This window comes from Athene cunicularia (assembly GCF_003259725.1).
Source record: "Athene cunicularia isolate RWA chromosome 3 unlocalized genomic scaffold, athCun1 chr3_part1, whole genome shotgun sequence".
Lineage (NCBI taxonomy): Eukaryota > Metazoa > Chordata > Aves > Strigiformes > Strigidae > Athene > Athene cunicularia.
In genome coordinates, this window is record NW_020799097.1 from 22,846,928 (window position 1) to 22,870,091 (window position 23,164).

Genomic DNA, 23,164 nt, shown 5'->3' on the forward strand with positions numbered 1-23,164 from the left:
AGACCAGGCATGTAATCTCTTGGCTTGATTGCTTTCATGCCAGTGTAGCTCGCCTGACTTCATCAGTGTGGACCCTTTTATACATCACTACAAATGAGAGCAGAAACATGTTAATAGCTTTTTACATTTTGTTGTTAATTTGTGCTTGGCAATGTTACAGGTGCCATAAAATGTTAATATCCAGTTTCTTTCAAAGTTAACTACTAATTTCAAGTTGTTATCTACTGATTCAGGAAAACTGAAAAGGAGCTTAGAAAAAACACGATACAAGTCTATTTTTACATTGTAAATAACATGATTACTCTTTCCTTTGGCATGGCAGATCCCATAAATGTTGATTGAATTAATAGATGTCAACAAAATAAACAATAAGAATCCACAATAAGAATCAATGGAAATGGTTTACTTCCTGGAGATCAAATCAAGTAGCAGGGAGGATCAAATTAACTAGTGATCAAATTAAGTGGAAATCGTTGTACTAGTGTGTTGCTTCCTATAAGCTGATGTCAATAGTACCATAAAACCACAGTGGCAAAAATATTTTCCCTTTGTTTATGAATTCACTGAATCTGAAACATCTGTCCCTAACACTGTATACCTCTGCAGACAGTAACATACACAGCTACCAAACTAGAATCACCAAATACGGATGCCTACTGAACTACTCATACAAAAAGACGCCTATAATTATGTTATGAATAGAAACCCTTGATCTGCTATTCTCTACTTTGTACTCATGAACACACTCTTTTCCAGGTCCTGAGAAGAAACAACCACCATTGCAGAATGTTCTGAAAAATGTAACACATCTGAAATCTCTTCAGGAGTGCCCAAACACAAACTGCAAGAACAAAACTGTTATGAAGACTGTAATTATACCACTGTAGCAAACTAGTTTTATGTTCCCTCAGAACAAACCATAGATATCCATTTGGATCCCTGTAGCAGTATCCAGCCAAGTCTTGGCTGTCCATGTGAAGTCACAATTCAGATTCTCATTCAGAATCAGCTTGTGGTTAATGTTAGCTTTGAAAGATATTCAGTTATATAAAGAGAAGAGCCAGGCTGCAAAGGTTGTGATATTTGGTATTCAAAAGTTTTAACTAATGAAATAAACCCCAAAATCTGGCCATTGCTTTCAGTCTGATACTGCCTCCCCTTGCATATTTAGTCTTATCACCATAAGTTCTGAAAAAATTGTTAATTACTTTTTAATTGTTTTTGACATGTAACACCTGGTTACTTTAGGATTATGTACAGAAGTGAGATAAACCTCACAGGTCTTTGCCCAGATAAATTCCTACAGCATAGAATACAGATACTGACAAGCATCTAGGTACAAGTATTAACTCCACAGAACAAACAAGACTGTCAGTCTTCCTCTAAGGAGGTTTTACCATCACAAAACATTCACATAAACAAATCTGTAGTCATCTCTCCGGTCCTTCAGAAACACCAGATTTGAGTGTGGATGTAGCAAGACTTGGGTGAATGCAGAAAAAGTAATTCAAGGCAGGCTACTTATTCAGGAAGAAGCATGGACAGAGAAATGGTGGATCTGGAGAGAACAAGCAAAGGGAAACAGAGAGAAAAAGGAATAAATGGGACCAGTCACATTTAAGCAGGGAGCTGGTGCGTTCGCTAGACATTTTTCTGTGTAAATGTGCTCTCTACTCCATGTGCGTGTGCATTTGTGTATGAAAACTTCAAGGAAGACAAACTGGAAAGTAATTCAAGCAGTCTGAGATACTGAGGAGACCACAGGTCTATGGGCCAGCTACTGAAGAGATCTTTGTGTGTCTGTGAGACAGTAGCAAATGTTAAGCTAGACTAGCCAGTAAGCATGACATGAGATCTGGGGCCTGGTTTCTGGGAAGTCTAGGCCAGCTACAGAGGGCCCTGTGTAAGTATATGTGAGTGGACAGTGTGAGATCTCCTTGCAATCCAAGTCTGGTTAGGTGGCAAGTAAGAACACATTGGGACCAGTTGATCGTCTTTCCATTTATTTGATCCTTATCAGGCTAATTCAAATGTGAATGTTGTTTGTGGTGTCAGCTCTAAAGGCACCATTTTAATATTGGGGTTGATCTGTTGGTGGTTGGTTGGTTTTGTACAGTGTGTATATTGTGTACAGAGAGTGTGTGTGCTCAGTCTTACTGCAGGCTGGTCCTGGACACCAGGAACCGTAGCACGTTCATACCTAGAGGACCAGGGAAGTGTCTTGAAGTCTGGTAAATCTCTTTCAGCGGGCTGAGAGAAGAAGTCATGTTGGTCTCACTAGGTGCATCCTGTTGATTCCATAGGTTTGACTACTGTTTAGCATCCTATACAATCTAATTATGAATAAAATTCTGTTGGGAAAGAGGTAACATGGAGACTGTTAATAAAATTCCACTGTTAAAAATAAAAAAATATAGGTACACCCCAGGCTGTATATAGCACTCATCATTTATGAAGAGGGTGATGAAAGCTTTAGAAACAGCTTTAAAGCATTTTGGTGTGGTAGGAAAATTTGTTTCCTATTTTTCAGATAAGGGACTGGGTTTTAATTGTCAGACAGGAAAATATGTTGTGGAAAAAGAACTGATCTAGTCTTTTAAGAAACTAATTCAGAAAAACTGATTCAAAAGAACTGATCTCCTGAACTGCAGTCTAACCTCTTAGGTACAAAGCTATCTGTTTTCCCTCTGCCATTCTCTGTTACCATTGACAAAGTTGGATACCGTTATGGTAAATATGCTGTTTCAACATCTCCGTTCTCTTTAAATGTTCAGAGTCAAACATACCACTGTGTACATCATCAAAAGCTGATTTACACAGCTGAGTTTCTAGCTCCTAAGGAGAAAAGCAGTAGGAAGAATGTTCTAATTAGCATTCAAAAGTTGATCAAAATAGCAAATACATTACTGGAACAGCTGATTTAAATAACTTGTAATTGAAGACACCAATTTCCAGACCTTGAGGGTTTGTAATAAAATCAAGAACAAATAAAAGAAAAAGGAAACAAAACAAGCCTTACCCAGGCAACTAACTATTCAGGTTCAGAATACCAGTAGACTGTTCTCTCTTCTAAACTGTCATTTACTGTTATCTTCCTGGAAAAGTGACTTTTCAGAGGGGATTTTTTACAGCATTTATCTGCATACAGTGAAGGTGATAAGGTAAGAGCTTACATTTTGCTCTCACACTGGTCTGATATGCAAGGTTTCCTTCTCTCATCTCTTCCTTCTATTTGATGCTGTGACCATTTGCTGAGTATTTAACAGTCTTTAATCACAGGTCCTGGGGCCATGCTTTTCCAAGCAAGACTCATTGCATGGAGAGCAACAAAACCTTGGAGCAGATAAAACTGTGTGATAGAGTCTTTTGCTTTTACTGTTTAATTCCTTCAACAGACTCTGAGTGTGGTGAAATAGTCTCCGCACTTTCCTGAGCAAGCAAGTCATATGAAGACTCATCTGGGTAAGTTAGGGACATGCATTCCAAATTCTAGCTATTTCAACTGTTAAAGTGGATTTTCTACACACACAGTGTAACAGGAAATTGGGATTTTTCATTATTCTATGTGTTGACAGACAGGAACTGACCTGAACCTTCACTCCAGACTTGAAGATGGTGTAGGCTGAACATTACAAAAGGATTATCATGAATATTTGTTCAAGTACATTTGTTTTATTATGTGCACCTCTTTTAATGATGTCTTTCAAATGAACATTCAGGGCAGGATGCTTTTCTAGCATGAAGCCACAAAGAGAGGCAATCTGAGATTTATTCAGAAAGAACAGAGAGACAATAATCTCACATTTACATCAATGAGCAGAGAGTAGGAAATACGGGAGATTGTGACAGCAAAAGGCAGGGTCCAGTTTCCCCTTGTAATACACTTGGTACTGAGGAAATTAAGTGAGACAGACAAAGATCTAACGTATGCTAGGACTTCTTGTGCTTATATATGAGCTGTTAGTAAACTGATGCAGTTCTGCTGAAGTAATTTTCATGGGTTTACACAAAGGTCTTCAATTTCTACTCTGCAGCTGGCTGCTAAATACTGTGGTAGCAAATTTATTTTAGGGATGATAACTTAAACAGTATTTACAGGACCCAAAGCCAATATTTTAAACGCATCTAAAATACTGCTTTTCTGCTAACTCTCCCAGAGATAGTCAAACTTCAGCTTTTTTTTTCTCCAACTATTCTTTCAAGAACAGTTACACTGAAAAAAATAATGTATATTTGTAATGCAAATAATAACGTAAGTGCATAATACAAAAGGAGACTTCATTAATCACCTAATGTATTTTGCTATGAATTATTAATTTACATACCATTTAAATTAAGATTTTATAGGTGAGAAAAAGTAGACAGTCTCTTTTTGCTTTCTTTTTGCTTTTCATTTCAGAATATCTCTTTTGCCTCAGAAGAATGCAGGATATATTTGTAAAACCAACTTTAAAAGGAGTAGCCGTAAAGCAGGAGTTTTAAGGAAAGTTTCAGAGAGAAACTTGTTATGACATGGCTTGTTGAGTTTGTAGGCCAAGTAGCTTCAGAAATATGTGCTTCAAATACACATCCAGATGTTACAGTGCTGATGAGAAAAGAAGAGATTATGAATTTCTTTTGCTGGTGACCTTTCATTCTGGTTACATATCTTTTAAACATTAACCATACCATACATATTTTGCTGTTTTCTTTTTTTTATATCTCACCATTGCCACTGAAGACTTTACAAAGGAAAACTGTGGAACTGGAACTATGCTCAGGCATTGCTTGGAAAACTGACAATGGCCTGGTCCAGAGCTCTGTGAGGAAGTCTTCTGGAAAAATAACCCAATATGTAATAGAGTCCCAAGTCTCTGAACATTCCCTAACACTCTCTAATCTACTTAGAAGAGATACAAAGATAAGGGACCCTGTATTAAAGATTATAACATCTTCTGCCTTTCTTTTGACCTGTAAAATTCCCATATAATTTCAGACATGCAGAATAAGGTGCATCCATCCTCAAAGAAATGGCCAGCATATTAACACAGTTACCTAGTAGCCCTAGTAGCCCATCATGTTTTCCAAGTAAAGCATATTCTCTGTTATTTGTATTATAGGAAAGTTCATAGAATGTCTCAAGCATGGCTCCCAAGGATAAGTTCATGAAGGGCAGAATGTATTTTAGCTGTCTTGATCTCATCCAGGTATTTTCTTATGTCTTGCTATTATAATGTAGTATGGCATGTTAATAAATATAACCAATATTAGATGTGGATTTTCAACACCACTTAGAATTAAAGTGAAGGACTGTATCAGATTTGCTTTCTCTGTTCAGCTCGAGGTCAGTGACTGTGACAATGTTTAAATTCCACTGCACTGTTTTCTCTAGAGATTTGTAATTAGACCTTTGAAAGAAGCAATGCCTTTTTATTACTAGTGGCACAGAAATAGATTTGGAAGCAGAGAAATATGCAATAGAATATCATTACATCTTCATATAAATTAACATAAAAAAGGTTTTGATTCATATCTCTGCAGGCTTTTGTCAATCGTCAATATTCATGTATTTGTGAGGAGAGCACAGGGTAGAATATTTCAGGGAGCAATGAAAGCATTGCTGCCTATTTAAGGAGTGTGGTTTCTGGAAAGCTATCTTTTCCTCTCTGCTTGTTTATGGAAAACTATTTTTATAAGATTTTTGATTTTGTTATTTTGAGGTAAATATTAAGAAAGGGAACATGACAATGATATTAATTTTTAAATTAAACCAAGTGTTAGAAAACATTTCTGTCAGGAACAGCTTTAAAAAAGGAGATGTTAATTTATTTTAATCATGCCTGGGAATTTTCTTTCAATACATTCCTCTACACACAGGTGCTAGTTCCATTTGCTGTTTCGCCACAAATCCATCTCTCAGCCTTTTTGAAAGCTCTCAAATAATAATGGAATACCCTTCTTCATTCAAAGACCCAAACCATTTTCTTCTCTTTTTAATGTCTTCCTCTAAGAATGCCTCAAAGAAATGGGGCACCTAATCAAAGCACATCAGAGGGGTCAGTGGATTATAAATATGCCTGTTTACTGAATCAAAAAGAAGTTAAGTCCAAGAAGTATATCCACATGCTGTTTCACATCAGCATTCAGCAGCTGAGTGTCAGACTCCAGGAATATAAATTGACCGCAGTTAAGAACACCTCTCCTTTACTTTGTGTTTATAGACGGTCTTCTTAGACTACAAACTGAGTAAGGGACTATGTGGGGATGAAGAACACGGATTTTAGTGGTGTGAAAAGTAGTATAAATTATAAGACCGAGAAAACACATACGTGGGTGTGTACATATATACGACTGTACATTTGCAAATGAAGAGAAACAAGAAACCTTCCTGATGGAAAGGCTATGGGACCACTAGGTGTCATTCTTGTTCCATGTTTCTCATTGGCCATATTTCAAACAGATAGTCAATAGGGAGTTTCTGCAAAATTTAAGTTTTTATACTGCTAACATTTTATGTCTGGTAGTATTATTATATGCACTACTGTCCTCTAGGGAACATACTGCGATACATATTTTCTTTCAGCCCACAGGTTATTGTTGTTCTGAGTTCTGTGGTCAAATGTCATCACCTTGCTTGGTATTGCTGCTTTCATGGTTTCCTTAAAACAAAAAATGAAATAATAAACAGTAGTCATGCCTTGCCTGAGGCATTAGTGCTATGATTTGTGCATGAAGTGTTAAGTGGCTCCTGTGGGTTTAATACTTTATTTTTAAAATAACGGTTAACATGATTTACTTCAAAATAATGTTTGGGCAATTTGCTAAAAAAAAAAAAAAAAAAAAAAAAAAACTTAATCAGAACTTCTACATGTTATTTACTAAATAAATAGTTACAGATTTTTTTATATATATTTTAGCATGTTATACCATAATATTTAAACTCTTATTAATGTATTTTAAACCCAAGATATTGTCCCTTTGTCTTCTTTAATTTTAGGATTTTTTCCTTTCCATTCAGTCTATTTTAAACCAGTCTCTAGGTATTTGAAGGTTTCACCACTGCTTTAATTTCCATTGCCTTTGCTTGGTTTATATCTAAGGTTCAGTAACATCCCCTGTTTAAACCAAGACAGATTAACAAACTGGATTACAAATGTCTGCAGTGGAATTAGGCAAATATGATGGGGCACTAAAACGGTACTGGAAATATATCAGATATAGCCTATATTATATTGACAAAAGCTGCACCATGTTTAGGGAGGCTTCTTTCCCTATATGCCCAGGCACAGCTGACAAAAGGCTTAAGATGCATTTTAGGTATTTAGAAGTTTCTGGGGTTCTTTTAATGTATTTCTGACACATCACTGACTTTTTTTTTTTTTTTTTTTTTTTTTTTCATCAGTATTTTACCTGGGTAAAACAATCCATTTACATATGACCTGTTTACAGACTGTCATGACATCCTTCAAGGTTTAAAGTATCTACCTGACATTCTTAAATAATAGCATAAACATACATTTGATAACATCAAGCAAACTGAAGAACATGTAGTTTGGCTCAACAGTTCCCTCCTCATTTTTGTAGCTTTGTATGTGTGAATGGTAAATTACTACAAGTATTCACACTGCAATATGTTTTTGTGTGTATTCTGTGCTCTTCACTACTCCAGAAGAGGATAGCTATTAGCCCTGAAATATCAAGGAGTAGATTTAGCAGGAAGCAGAGAAAGGTAAGAGAGTAAACAAAGCTCAGAACCTGGTCCTTTAAGCTTATTACTGTCATTTAGAACTACTGTCTGGTTTTCAAAACTGTAGTGATATAAAGCTCGTTGAAAAACAAAATGCTGTATAATACCAGAAGGTGAAGGTATTGGGCAGCCTGGATTGAAATTTCATTAGTTTATTGGAAATAATTACCACAGAGAAATATATTGTTTTGTTTGTTATTATTAGAAAAAATAACAATGCCATTAGAGTAAGTAAGAAAAGAGTCAGTTCTACGGTACCACTGACCTTTGTTATCAGGATTAAAGCACTTCATTAGAATAGTGAAGGGAAATTAAAATTGTGGTAACTTAGCTTTGTTTGCTCTCTGTTATCTTTAAGTTATTATCATTTTATTGCAATCTACACAACTCTGCTAGAAAACAAAACCATTCATATTCTAAGTGAACTTTGACATGCATTTTAAAGCAATGTTTTTGCATGTGTTAGAAGAGGTGGTCCAGAACAGAGCTTTGATTTTTCCTTATGAACAGCTACCTGGTCATGACATTTCTTCATGAACAAAACAGCTCCCTTTAGAGAACTGTTCACAGGTTTTCATTTTGTGAGTGTACTTTTAAATACATAGTGTACTTCAGACATAAAAGATACTATTTTCATAATTTACTATCCTTTCTTAATGACAGACACCATTTCAAAACAAGTAATCCAAAACTGAAATGTGGGCCTTATTTAATTGTATACAAACTTGACACAGATCATACATCTATGATGGTAGCTCATTTGTACCTATTCTTACTTGGATCATGTTACATTGTCATTTGCCTTCAGGACACCCATATCAAGTAAAGGCTTTCCGTGGGAGGGATATACTTCATAAGTATGGGTAGGCTTCTGCTTGATGCAGATGTTTCTACAGCTGCAACTCCATGCCTGTCATATGTTCTAACACAAGATACACCAACCTTCCTATTCAGCCCAATAAGTTTAGAGCAGGTTTTATTCACTCATGGTGATGCAATGTGCTTCCAAGAAAGCAATGCATGACAAAGGGAGTGCCATTTTTTTGTCTATTTGTCTTGCCACTTAGCTGTAGTATTTCAAGTTGGAGTGTGAGGTGCCCCACGAAGTAATTTGCTTGCTTTTTGTACCTATGAGATGTCCTGATTCTATATACCTCCATGTACTCCTAATGTGGGTAAGGAGACTGTGATGAAGACCTGTGCAAGCCCAAGCATTATATGCTCATTATTTTATAAAACTGGTTTACTGTAAGATTATTTCTTACAGAATTAGTCAAAGGAAGCAGGGATCCCGGTAGAATCTCATGTCTGAGCTGGTGGAAAAAGTTAGCTCAAGTACTGAACTGTCTGAATAATTCTGGGTTTTTTATGTAACAAGATTGTTGGTTTGTGTTGGGATGTTTAGAGGTATGCTGTCAGCTCACATTTGCTCTTTTAAAGACACATATATTCAGAAGTCTTTTCCCATGGGTACTTATCTCTATAAACCACAAGCATCTCTGTGATACTTGAAATTTTCTCTGCATTAAATAATTAAAGTTTTGTGCTACATTTAGTTTGTCCAAGCAGCACATACTGTGGGCAGCTGTTTGGCTAAAATATTTGCTTCATACTGTCCAAGATAGTTACCTATAACTTGCTAAAAAGTGGAAGGCTATAAACTTTCTATTTGCTGTAATACACTTAATTTTGACTCCAAAAGGAAGTAAGTTAAAATTAAATTTCAATGAGATATGGACCTACTGTCTCTCTTAAATAGGTTGGACAGACAAGTGTAAATCTGTAACATTAGCAAAAATTAATTATTGGCCCTTTTTGTGAACCTTTTTGGTGAACCAGAATGTTATTTTAGAAGAGATATCTGGAAGGCAGGTGTAGAAAAGGCAACAGAAGGTTACAGAAGGTGACAGAAGTGTTGATGATGTACCATGAATGGAGATAGAAGGCAATTGTCTGTCAGGAAGACTCAAACTTGTCTAATTATGTCTTTATAGCATGCCTAAGAGCTGAAACAGTGCTGGAAACCAGACCACTCTGGATACATATCCTTGACTACATTTCACATTAGATAATGAGGGAATACTTTATATATTCCAAACTTTATGTACTCTAAACACTACATCTTGTCATCTGTAGGGCAATATTATTAAAATTATTAAAATTTAGGAGCAAAAGAAATGAGTCACCACAGATATTTGTGTAACATAAAGTAATAATATCTCTAGGAAATAGAATTTCGTATTTGAAGATGCAAAAATAGAAATGCTTTGTTTCTGACATTTAGAGACGTAAATGACAAATGTATGCTCTCCTAAATTTTCTCTCTCTCTTTTTTTTTTTTTTTTTTTTACCTCACTCTTGCAGCTTTTGTTGACTTCAAGTTCCATCTCTTCAAATTCCTTTGTCAACTCCCTGCCTTTGCTGTGTCTAGAATTTAATTGCTGTAGTCTGGTCTCCATTTCTCATTCAGAGTGAGATGGCAGTTGAGAAGGGTGAAGTACTGGCAATCCCTGCCAGATTTTTTTCTTCCTCTGCCTCCAGTTGCTTTTGCTATATGGCTTTGCATTAGGCTGTGGATAGTGGTTCAGCAACTGTCATATCAGTGCAATCATGTTCAATTCCCTGGACCTGCAGCAAAGTAGAAAGAGCTGTGGGAAAATATAGACTGCTTATATGATGTTTGCCTAAATGAAAATGCATTGTATATATCATAGTACTTGCATGAAGCCAGAGGTGGAAAAGAGGACAAATATTATCCAGTTCACTTCTGTTTTGAATTCAAAAGAGTAGTAGCTCATCGGGGTTGTGTGAGGAAATGTAATGCAAAGTAAAACATACAAATCATACAATGTCTATTAATACCGAAGGGATCTACATTAGTCCTATAGTCTTTAAGTAGCAAACACTGTACTGATGCATGAAATAATCAACTAAAAACATTTAGTTGTTGAGCTACTTGCAGTGAATTTCCAACTGCTAGCAGAAACTATAACACAGTCTCAAAAGAAGTCCTTACCTTTGATCTCTCTTGAAATTAGAGTGACAAACCGTGGTGCACTGAACCACATATTAGGTGAGGCAATAAAGCCTAAATTACCGAACTAACTGCTGCTAATCCCTGTCAGGACTAGTAATATGGTCTTTGATGTAGTAGACTTATACAACACCTTCCATAATCACAACTGAACTTGAACGACTAGGTCTTTAGTCCAGGGGTAGCTTTAGTCCAGTCCTGGGTTTGATGCATCTCTCCTATGAGGACAGGCTGTTCAGCCTAGAGAAGAGAAGTCTCAGTGGGATCTTATCAACATATATAAACACTTGAAGGGAGGACACTGAGAAAATGAAGCCAGAATGTTTTCAGTGGTGCCCAGTGACAGGACTCAAGCTGAAACACATTTTCACTGTGAGGGTAACTGAGCAGTGACACAAGTTGCCCAGAGGGATTGTCAATTCTCCCTCATTGGAGATATTAAAAAAACATCTGGACATGGTCTTGGACAATTGGCTCTACGTGGGCCTGCTTAGCAGTGGGGTTGGACCAGATGATCTCTAGAGGTCTCTTCCAACCTCAACCATTCTGTGGTTCTGTAGTTTATCTATCAAATGATATGTCATCAATAATTTCTCTTGGTGGTGGAACAGAAACTAGGGCAGCTTAAGATGAAAATTTAAAAAACTCCACCTGACTGATTATGATACAATTTTAGGGATATTCATATTGACATGCAAGAGTGATCAGGTCTAATTTGAGTTTTGATGAGTGACCAGTCTGGCTAAGTGGCCGACTTTCTTCTTATTTGAAAGCTCTGTCTTGCTTTATGCAAAATATAAGTGTTCGCTAGTTACAAAATGATCAGCCTTGTCCTGTCTTTAATCTGCTCCTATACTTTCCAAAATACACAGTCTCTATGCATAGTGAAAATATTGCTGTCAGGCCAACAAATGCACTAACAGTGATGTGGTCATGGAAACAACTTTGTTTCCTATATAAAGAGCTGATTTTATCTTTGGGGCAGGCATACAGTTGAGGGATGGCCAGAATGCTGGCCATGATCTCGCTAGCCTATGAATAGATGGGCCATGAAGGGTAACCCACTACCCTCTGTGTGCATTACATTATACACAAATAAATAACTGCCAATCAAAAACTACCGGACATCTTACAGCCTATCTGTCACAGTAAAGAAAATGTATATACAGAAAGTATAGTTACCTGCAGTTTAGAAGACATGCTAAGTTTGTGGCTTATTATGTTTATAGTTAATGAATAGAGATCAAGTGAGACAGAAATACTGCTTTCTTTTAACCTACTGATGGAAACTACTGGATGGGCTCGTTCCTAGACACATAAATTACTTAAAATGAATTGTAGCATAACTCGCACTAGTGGATATGCCATAGTTAACAATAGAAAGAAAGAATAAAATCCATTAGGAAGAGAGATCCTCCAGCATTTTTCTCCTGTAGCAGCTCCATGCACTAGACCTTGTGTTTATTGCCTGTTTAAATCACATAAATCAATCATATTTGTTTGATTCAGGGAAAATTAGAAGAAAGATTAAGTTCTTCCTTTTTCAATTTAATTATGTTCCAGCTTTTTATTTACCTTGGAAATACTATTTTCTATTGTATTAGAACTGAAGCTTAATAATGAAAAATTTAGATTTTCACCAGCAAGTCACTGCTACAGACAATTCTAGATCACTGTACCCTATGATGGCAGCATCTCTCCATTGCTCATTTTAGACCAGTAAAAGATAATTTGGAATATTAACCAATTAACAGCCCTACCCAATTCAGTATACTTAATCTAATAGCTACTGTATTTAGTTTAATGTTCTTGAAAAATTTACAATTTAATATTTTCTTTCCCCCTTTAAAGAAACAATGGTATAGAGATGGTACATAATTTTGAGCTTCTTTAGTATGCAGTAATATAATAGCAAAACTTCTAATAAACAGAAGTATTCATGAGATAGATTTTTATAGGCTTTACTTGAGGCTCACTTTTCTTGCCAGTAAGAACAAAAGTAATCTTTACTTCTACAAAATTTCAGTCATATTTTGAGAAACCTGAAAATTAAAAGTTACTCAGGTGTGATTTTATGTTAACATATTCTCTTGTACAGCATATCTTGAGGCCACATTTAGCAGGCATGAAAACCAGTGAAGAAAATAAAGAATGACAATATATTTTAAATACCAAAAGGCTTTGTGGTAAAGTGGGAAACACAGTGACCTTGTCATTTTAACTTACTACTCCACACAGATCCTAAGCAAGTATAATTACACAGAGCCTGAAGGTGTACAATTGTAGGCACTGAAGAGGTTCAGCATTTAATATTACTAAGTTACAGGTTGCTTAATTCTCTCAAGCTACAGAATCACAGAATATCTGAGGTTGGAAGGGACCTCTGGAGATCATCTAGTCCAATGTCCCTACTCAAAACAGGGTCAGACAGAGCAGGTTGCTCAGGGCTGTGTTCCACCAGGTTTTTAGTATCTCCAAGAATGGAGATTGAAAATATCTCTGGGCCGCCTGTTCCTGTGTTTAACCACACTCATGTTAAAAAAAGTGTTTTCATATGTTCAGACAACATCTCCTCTGTTTTATTTTTTTATGCCCACTGTCCACCTCCCGCACCCCCATCATCAGGTATTTACACTGATAAGATTGCTTCGATCCTTCTCTTCTCTAGGCTGAACAGTTACAGCTCTTCGAGCCTCTCCTTGCATGTCAGTTGCTCCAAAACCTTTGTTATCCTAGTGGTCTGTAGCTGGACTTGCTACAGTATGGCCATATTCTATTTACCCTGGGGAACCTTGAGATAGGCAGAGCACTCCAGGATTTAAAGTACAGGTCATAGAATTCCTCAATATCATGTACTGCTACATTGTAACTGCACAAAGTCTTTTAAATCAGCATTCCTATAAATAACCTTTTGTTGCTGTTTGGAAAAAACATAGAAAATGGAGTGCCAAAGAACTGAACTCTTGTTGGTCCAAGGTATCCTGAAGGGGTTTTTCTTGTTTGTTTGTTGTTTTCTTTCTTTCTTTTTTTTTTTTTTTTTTTTTTTTTTTTTTTTAATTAAATTTCATTGGAAATAAATTTATGTCCCATTAAAAAGTATTCAGCATGGGATTTCCCAGCATATCCTGAGTCACATATATGGCATAAAAATAAAGTAAGTTCTTACTGGCAACCAGTTTCTTAGAAAAGGGTTATCTAGGAACAATTCATCATCCCCCATGAAACACTGAGGCTACATCTACATGACCAACAGTACAACAGGTAAGTATGGCTGTGAAGAGCAAAATAATTGGTGGGCTTGAAACCACATTTTCAGGGTTTTTCTACTTTGAACTAGTTCTAGGCTGGCACTCATTAATTGAATGATGATTTGCTTCAAGAGAGCATTCAACATGTTACTGAAGTCTATTTCAACTTTAGTTTCATCCTAAAAGAATCCATTTCATGTGTCCCAAGACACATTTTGCAATGTGAACCAAAGCACAGTAAGTGGAGATGACTGGGATATTCACTTCAAAGGTGTATTCTGATCCAATCTAAAACACAATATGAACACACTCCAAGGCTCAGAATTAATTTGATAGAAAAGGCCCAAGGAAAAGAAGTCCAGGTCAGTTAAGACCTCTTCTCTTTGAAATTTAGCTTGTAAGAGAGTCTGAGAGGAAATTAATTTCTGATGTATTATTCACTGGTTGTTGGACCAATAATAATGGTAAAATAGTTTAGTGGAAAATGAAGTACTATTTTGCTGGTATTCATTCTTTCTGGTATAGTGTGGAATTCTTGGTGTTTCAGACAGGACATTTACTTGAAATGAATGAACAACAACATCAGCTGCCATTACCATTTAGCAGACTAGAAATTCACATCAAGGAAGTGCATTTTCAGTGACTTTTCCAAGTCAGTAATGTAACTTCTATTCTTTAAGTATTTTTCTTTTAAATCTGCATCCTTATTGAAGACACTCAACTAATGGGTGACTCTCTACTAACTTCAGCACATTTTGCATCAAATCTAATTTTCCATAGTTGTTCTGCAGATGTAATATACAGGAGAGAAATATAGCAAATATCAAGAAGAATTTACAGATGCAAGGAATAACTGAGCTTGCAGAATTCCATACAAATCAGCACAATAAAGTAAACTTTTTGTTTGTTTTTAAACTTGTGAATAGTTTGGTACACTAGGACTCACAACTTAGATAATGAGAGCAGTAATAAAGCCAGGACTGTACGTAACAGAACTGATATTTATTTACCACCTTGCTCTTGATACCATGAAACTAATTTCTAAAAAAGAAGGTGTTAGCTTTATTAGTTAACTTGGTAGTCAGAAGATTTTCAGTAAGCTATACTTCTACAATCAATGTGCAGGAACAGTATCATATTAAAAGAATTGGTCTTTTTCAATGATAAATTGTCATATAAATCTGCCATTAAATTTCCATTTAATCAGGGAACTCTTTGGATTATGAGATGAGTAAGGATTCAAATACTTTTAAAAATGCAAATATTCAGGTATTTGCTACTTGAAGCCTAACATAAATTCTTAGACAATTTCTGTCATTTAATATTATTTGAAATTTGATAACCTTTAATACTTCAATAGTTATTTCTATATTTAGCATTATATTCAGCAGTTTCCTCAGAGAGCACAAACTGGAAAGGATGAGCTCACTGTTAGAGGTAAAAATGAATGGACATCAGAAAGGCAGGTCATTGTTCAGGTTGTTATAGTATTACTTAAAGTCATATAATTATATAGCATTTCAGTACCTCATAAAAACATACAACACAAAGAACAAAATGGAGAGAAAATCAGGAAGGTAACAAAGACCATGTCTGTGATCAGCCAACATGACCTCTACTTGAATGTGAGGTTTGGAAGGTCATCTGTTCTTCCTGACCAGCATGAAACAACTGTGAATGTAAACAATACTGCAGATAAAATCTCCTCTACTGATGACATTTGACGAACAGAAACTGATGAAATAGTTCCCATATTCCAAGGAAATTAAGTTTGTTCAGGAGGATGATTTTATAAATGTATGTGTATTAACACACCTACTAGCTGAAGTCATGTTGCATTTTTTTAAAATATCAACACATGCACTACAAACACCATAGTCTGAAATTCTTTTTCTTATCACTTCATGAAGCCAATTGAAGTCCTGTGCTTATCTACCATCTGAAAGAGATTTCTCAAAATTTCTTCTTCTCCAAAGTGTCATGACTCCTGACATCAATATCAGATACTGATTTTGACTTTACCAGAGAATATATTTTTTTTTTTTTTTAAATCAGTTCTTATTATTTTTCCCAGAAGCTAACTACCATGGATGTAGTCATCTAATAACAGTAATGAATGGCCACAGCATTCTGAGGCTAAGTGGCATCCCTATAGATTGCCTCATGTTTTCTAGTAGCTGGGTGGGTGCTGTTGAAACTATAGTTCCCTGACCTTGTTGGAAACAACAAATTACATTTTTTTCTGTATCCCTTCAAGCTTTAAGTTCCTATCCTACCACTTTCACACTTCTTGTACAGAATTTTCTGTGAGAATGAGTTAACTGACCCTTCAACTCATCTCAATTACTGCATCTGGAAAATGTTGCTGATATCACCAGCCTGTTGCATAATGATACTGTGAGAATTAAAGTACTATAAAAATGAAAAATATAATCTTATTATCTTCTATTTTCTTTTTTGCTAGAATAGCAGTTTAATTCTAAATATACCAGTTTTAAAACCCCAACTTTAGAAAACATACGCCAGTTCTTTCACAGCACTAACATTTACTAGAATACGTATATTTCAAATGTGCTTACCCATGAAGGCAGTTATTTTATATGTTTACTCTTTTATTACAAGACCTTAATTGGAAGTTTGCTCATCAGGCTATGGAGAGTTTAATTAAACTCAATGAAGAAAACACTAAGAGGAAAAAAAAAGCAAGCTCTTAAATGTGCTATTTTTGTTCTGATTTTACAATAACATTTTTCTCCCTGATTATGCTATCTCATATTAATAAACAAAACAATAAAACCCCACCTCTGGATTCTGTTAATTTAAATATTGGCAGCTTTCAGGCTTATTTTGTATTCTCAGCCTGGCTTGAGTTTTTTAACATCTCCAAGAGAGCCTGGAGGGGCTTTTTTCATTCGAGTTCATATCTCAGGCACATGAAAAATATCATTTATTTGCTGCTGTTATTTTGTGGTTGGGGAGCAGGACTGCTTGCTCACTGAAGCATTTGTATCTTCTTCACCAAAGCTAATGGGAAGATGCTTGTGCATCAAATTGAAGATAGGGGAATGTGCCCATCTTTTTAAGGAGATGAGAAGAGACATTCTAAGATGGTGTTACACTTATTAACTAGAACGTTGTCTTACAAATGTAATCTAGAAAATGAAAGAAATAAACTAATGGTTCAAGATGTAGGCACTTATCTGATGGCACTCTGTCTTGTGTAAGCCCTCTCTTCTTGATGAGTATTCCTCCACTCAAGGAATCTTTCACTCAGAGAGGGTTTATGCAGGTCTTGAATGTGGAAATTTTGCTTAGTCACCATGCTGAGAGAACTGTGCTTTTCCACCAATAGTAATAATAGCTTAGCCACATACTTTCTCCATCTTTTAACCTGGGCTGCACTTTATCACTTCCATGGCATCCATAGACATCTCCCATACAAAAGTACTTGGACCACGGTTAGGCATACAAGTACCTTTTCAATCTGTGGATTGAATGGAGAGGCTTTTCTTTTCCAAGTAAAGGATTTCTCCTATTGCTCTTTTGGAATGCAGAATTTTTTCTTTGACAATTACATGTTTAAATATAAAACCTAAAATAAAAAATGACTGTAGAATACTGATGCTAAGAAGAAATACTCTAAAAGATTCTGATCTCAGTTTAGGCTAGTAATAGAGTTGGATTTACACTGTCATGAAACTAGAACTTGAGTCATCATTTACAAAAAGAGAGGGCACTATCCTAAATTTTCTGTTACCAGACTACAGATAATTCTCAAGACAGCTGCAGCCTGCAGACTATATGTTCTCTCCTTCCCTTGCCTTGCAGCAGCGTGTAAAAACCTGGAGAGAAGTTAGGGATTAATTTAAAAGCCTGACCTGCAGGGAGAATGGCACACACCATGGGATAGATAAAAACAACAAATAACTATGTCACACTGATTCTTTAAGCCTGGCTGTCTAGAAGGTAAAGAATAAACCCTCCTGAGAAGAGGAGAAATCAAAAGGAGAAAAAAAACCACAAACTGGAATAGAAATGGCTTTAGAAGACAGGGATCCACCAGCAGAGAACAAAAAAACAGTGAGCTGATTGTCCAGAAAAGAGTATATTTACATTAATTTCAGCATTCATTCTCTTGAAATTCAACGATGTTGAAGAGTGAAAAATAGCATGAACAAGTAGAGACTCTAAAGGTGAAATTTTGCTTTATTCATACAGGTATAAATTTATTCCAGTGGAAAAAAAAAAGTTTTATGATTATGTAATAAATGAACTGTCAGTCATATTTTTCAAAAATATATATCTGTTATCTACCATTTTCAAAAAGGTAATTTTTTATACAAGCAGAAAGCACAAAACTGCTGCTGTCACATCCAGTATGAGATGTAGCTAAGACTTCTGAAGTGTGAGAAGCTGTGCAGGAAAAAAATGACAGACTAAAAAGGTGCCAGAATTTGCAATAACCTTCCAGTGAGAATCATAAGGGAGAAAAACAATGAATGTTTAAAGAAGACAAAAAGATTTTATATGTTCAATTTAGCATGGAACTAGATCTGAGTATCCTTTACTCTTTGGAACTGGAAAAAGAAGGTGAAAAAGGAAAAGGTCCCTGGAGAAGTCATGGGAATGTGTGAGACAGAAACTGGGAGGCCAAGGGTCTTCACTCTGGAAGCACACTTTGCTCTGCTTATAAAATGGTATTGCAGATCTCTGTTTCACACTGGGGGATGGAGACCATATGTTTGCCAAAAAGGCAAAAAACATCTTGAAAGTAAGTTGCTCCTCTTAATTTCAGTCTATCTTCCTGGATAAGTCAAGAAGAAATGGAAGTGCAGCCTCTCAAATCAGCATAGGTCTTTGTTCCAAGGAAAAATAAGATAAAATTTTAAAACTTTTTTTTACCTCAGTGTTTTTTGAGCTTCCATGATTTGGTTATTCAAACTAGCTAAGAAATACATGTATAGGAGAATAACAACTTAGTAAATTTGAATTGCAAACATCTCTGTTTTGTAAGTAGGGGTAAGAAACATGAAGATGTTACAAGCTTTTCTACAGTGTCTAATCAGATAAATGCTCATGTTAGTCCTGCTCTGGGTTCAGAGGAGAGATAAATACACTCTCATGTCAAGACTCTGAGAGAAAAATTTTTTTTCAGTGTCACACAAATAAATTTAAAGTGGTTTTCTCATGACAGTATCATAGTTCCACAACAGGATCATAAGTTAATCTTAGCCCTGAAGTGAATCTCCTTAAATATTTTCCTCCTGGTACACTCTCCATAGAAGACCACAAGAGGTTTTACACTGAAAAAAACAGCTTTTATCAAAATGTAAAGTTAAATCATTTTTCACAGAAGAAAAAGAAAAAAAAAAGAGTGGGTAAAACAAAAGAGTAATGAGACAGATTTACACAAAAATCTGTTTTTGACCACTATATCTCTGCAAGGAAGGTTCTCGTTTTAGCACTTTCAGTGACTTTCAGCAATCTCTGGTCTCATCCCTAGGAAATATTTCTTCCTGTCACCACAAAGGCCTGCCCCTGTCTGTCTGTGCCCTGCTCCTCTCAGTGGACTTGCCCAAGCTCTTAGCTTTGCTGACCTCTTTCTTGCTCCTTTCTTCCGTGTTGCACCTCACAGTCTCAAAGCATCTCTGCCCTCAGCTAGGGCAATTACACTACAGCAGCAATGCGTCCGGGAAAGACGAAGCTTCTGTTCTTTATATGGATATTGGTGAACAACTCCTCATCTCTTCCAGGTGACTTTAATTTTAAAAGGAGAACAAACTAATAAGAAAAATTCAGTCAGGCAGAATAATATTATAGGTTCTTTCCTCTGGTGTAAAATTCAGAGTAGCCACTGTCTTGGTAGTTCATCAGAACCATAAATTATTGCCAAAAGTTTTGTTGTAGTGTTTTATGAGTGTCAGTCATCCATCAGGACCACTGCCCTCTGTTGTGCAAAGAATGACCTCAGATCTGGTACCTGTCTCAAAGAATTTAAAATCTATGCTTAAAAGAAGTTATATCAATGGATACAGATGGACAGGTGAACAAAGCACAACAAGTCACAAAAAAGTAACAAAACCAATTAGTAGATTAGGTAGTTATTTCAGCATTTGATATATTGTCAAGTGTGGAATAGTCTCTTCTCCTGAAAGATTTTGTCTTTCTTATTCTTCCAGTTTTTGTGTTTCCAATGAAGAGATTTATTTTACTGTCCTACAATCTGGATCAATCAAAATTGAGGTAATGTTACAAATTACAGATCTGAGAAAGCTGTATATAATGCTATTAAACAGTTGCAAAAATAGTCATTGCCTTATTTAAAGTCATCACATATGGGGTATAAAGATGCATTTATGTGCACAAAAAAGCAGCTGATCAGCAAAGGAGAACACAGGTTTCCAAAGTGTGAGGAACTTTTCGGACTTTTAGTATGTCTCAACATCGCTGTCTCCACGACGACCACTTCCTGACTCAGCATAAAGGAGCACATCTTGAAGGAAACACATAGACCCCAATGAAAACCACATCCGCCCTAGACGAGAACATCAGCAGTCTCAGCAGTCACCCATAGAGCTGTGCCTACGCGTGAGCCGGGTGGAGGGGAAACCACGGTGAGACAGATCGGCCCCTTGCCAGCATGACCACCATGGACACCCAGGCATGTGCGCACGGACGACCACGGGGTGGCACCTACAACAATGAGCCCCGTGGAAATGGGTGGACAAACTGTGGGGATGGGGACTATAAAAAAGACAGACTGCGTACTCCTTTGAAGAGGGGAACCAACTCAAAGAGGGGAACCAACTCGGAGCCAGGAACATGGAGCATCATCGGACAGACAGAACATCGCCAGATCCCTGATCGTGGTGGTGGTCATTAGTTGTGCCTCTACCATGTTCTTGCTTAGTGATTCTGACCTTTTCCTTTCTTTTCCTCTCTGTCCTATTGCTCTTATTAGTTGTTATAGAAAATAAAGTTTATAAGGTTATACAGCATCTAACCTCCTTTGTGTCTTAATCTCACTCTCGGGATTGTTTAAGAACCCTCCCCGATATCGGATCGGGATAAAAAGCTAGAAAAAGAAAACAAGATAGGACATCTCTTAAGCCATGATAACTGTTTCTGCTTTCATCTCTGCATATAAATTTGTTGGGAGCACAGGGTGAGGAGAAGGAATGTGCGAGATTCAAGATTCATGCAGTCAGCATGTTGCAGTCATGCAAACATCCCAACAATATCCTTGCTAATCTAGCAAGCAGAACCTTAAACTAGGATTTGTGTGGATTGGAGATTGAAGCAAAAAGAGAAAGGAAGGAACAGGGGTCTGCAGCTTGAACTCAAATTAGCAATGCACCCTTGTGTCAGTGAAGGCTAACTACTTACTGGGGCATATTTGCAAAGTGCAACCAGTTGGTCAAAGGAAATTACATCCCTATCTACTTGGCTCTCCTGAGACTGCCTGTGCAGAACTGTCAAGTTTTGCATTTCACTGTACAAAAAAGTCCTCCAGCAGAGGAATACAAAGATGATTAAAGACAACAAACCCCAGCAGCGCTACAGGCTTGGGGAGGAGTGGTTGGAGAGCTGCCAGTCAGAGAGGGACCTGGGGGTGTTGATTGACAGCTGGCTGAATATGAGCCAGCAGTGTGTCTAGGTGGCCAAGAAGGCCAATGGCATCCTGGCTTGTATCAGGATTAGTGTGGCCAGCAGGGACAGGGAAGTGATCTTGCCCCTGTACTTGACACTGGTGAGGCCGCACCTCGATTCCTGTGTTCAGTTTTGGGCCCCTCACTCCAAAAAGAACAAAGAACAAACAGAGTTACTCAAACATGTCCAGAGAAGGACTACAAAGCTGGTCAAGGGTCTGGAACACATGTCCTGTGAGGAGTGGCTGAGGGAACTGGGGGTGTTTAGTCTGGAGAAGAGGAGGCTGAAGGGAGACCTCATCACCCTCTACAGCTCCCTGAAAGGAAGCTGCAGAGAGCTGGGTTTGAGCCTCTTTAGCCTAGTAGAAAGTGACAGGACAAGAGGGAATGGCCTCAAGTTGCGCCAGGCAAGGTTTAGACTCAATATCAGGAAGTATTTCTTTACAGAACAGGTTGTTGGGTGTTGGAATGGGCTGCCCAGGGGGGTGGTGGAGTCCCCATCCCTGGAGGTGTTCAAGAGTAGGGTCGATTTAGAGCTTAAGGATATGCTGTAGGTGGGAACTGTGCTAGGCGAATGGTTGGACTGGATGATCTCCAGGGTCCTTTCCAACATAGATGATTCTGTGATTCTGTGAAAGAGCGTGTATGAGAGAGCAAGGAAATTGACTTTGTTCAACTTGGAGAGGGCTAAGGAATGATCTAATGCTGTCTTCAACTACCTAATAGATGGTTAAGGAAAGGACAGAGACAGATTTTTTCTTGAACATTGTGAAAGAACAGAAGGTCATGGACAATGTAGAAAGGTAAATACCAGGTAGTTATAAGGAAAACTTTTTTGCCACAAGGGTGATCAAACACTGGAACAGGTTGCCTGGGAAAGTTGCCAAACTACCCTTGGTGATATCTGAAATTTGAGAAGGTTTTGAAGAACCTGACCTGAATTCAAAGTCAGTCCTGTTTTGAGCACAGATTTGACCTCCAGTGTCCAGCTCAACATTTTACGTTGCATTAAACCGTCCCCGAATTAAAACCAGAAGGGCTTAAGCTGTTGTGTGAAAGAAAAGCATTTCCTTCTCTCTACTTCGGTTCATAGTGTCTATAATTTTCTGTTGCTTGATGTTCAAACTTTAAATAAAATATTCTGAAAAAGGAACAATTTCATTCAATCCTAATTAAAAACATTGTGGAGGGGAGAAAGAAACACGAAAAAGGTAGGAGTTGAAATAGTATCCTGATGCTTTCATTTTTTTGTACTTGAACACGTACTTGAACACAGATAAAACTGTCCTCAAAGTAGCTTTAATTTATTATAAATTTCATGGTAGACTTTTGAAATAATCTACATCTATTTCCTTCTGAGCTGCAGCAATGAAGGAATGATTTCCTAGTTTCCATGACCATACCTCATATTAAGTAGAGATGGTCATGATATTTTTTTAAATGCTCTCCTAACATCACATTACTTTGATTCTTCCTTTTTTTTTTTTTTTTTTTTTTTTTTTTTTAA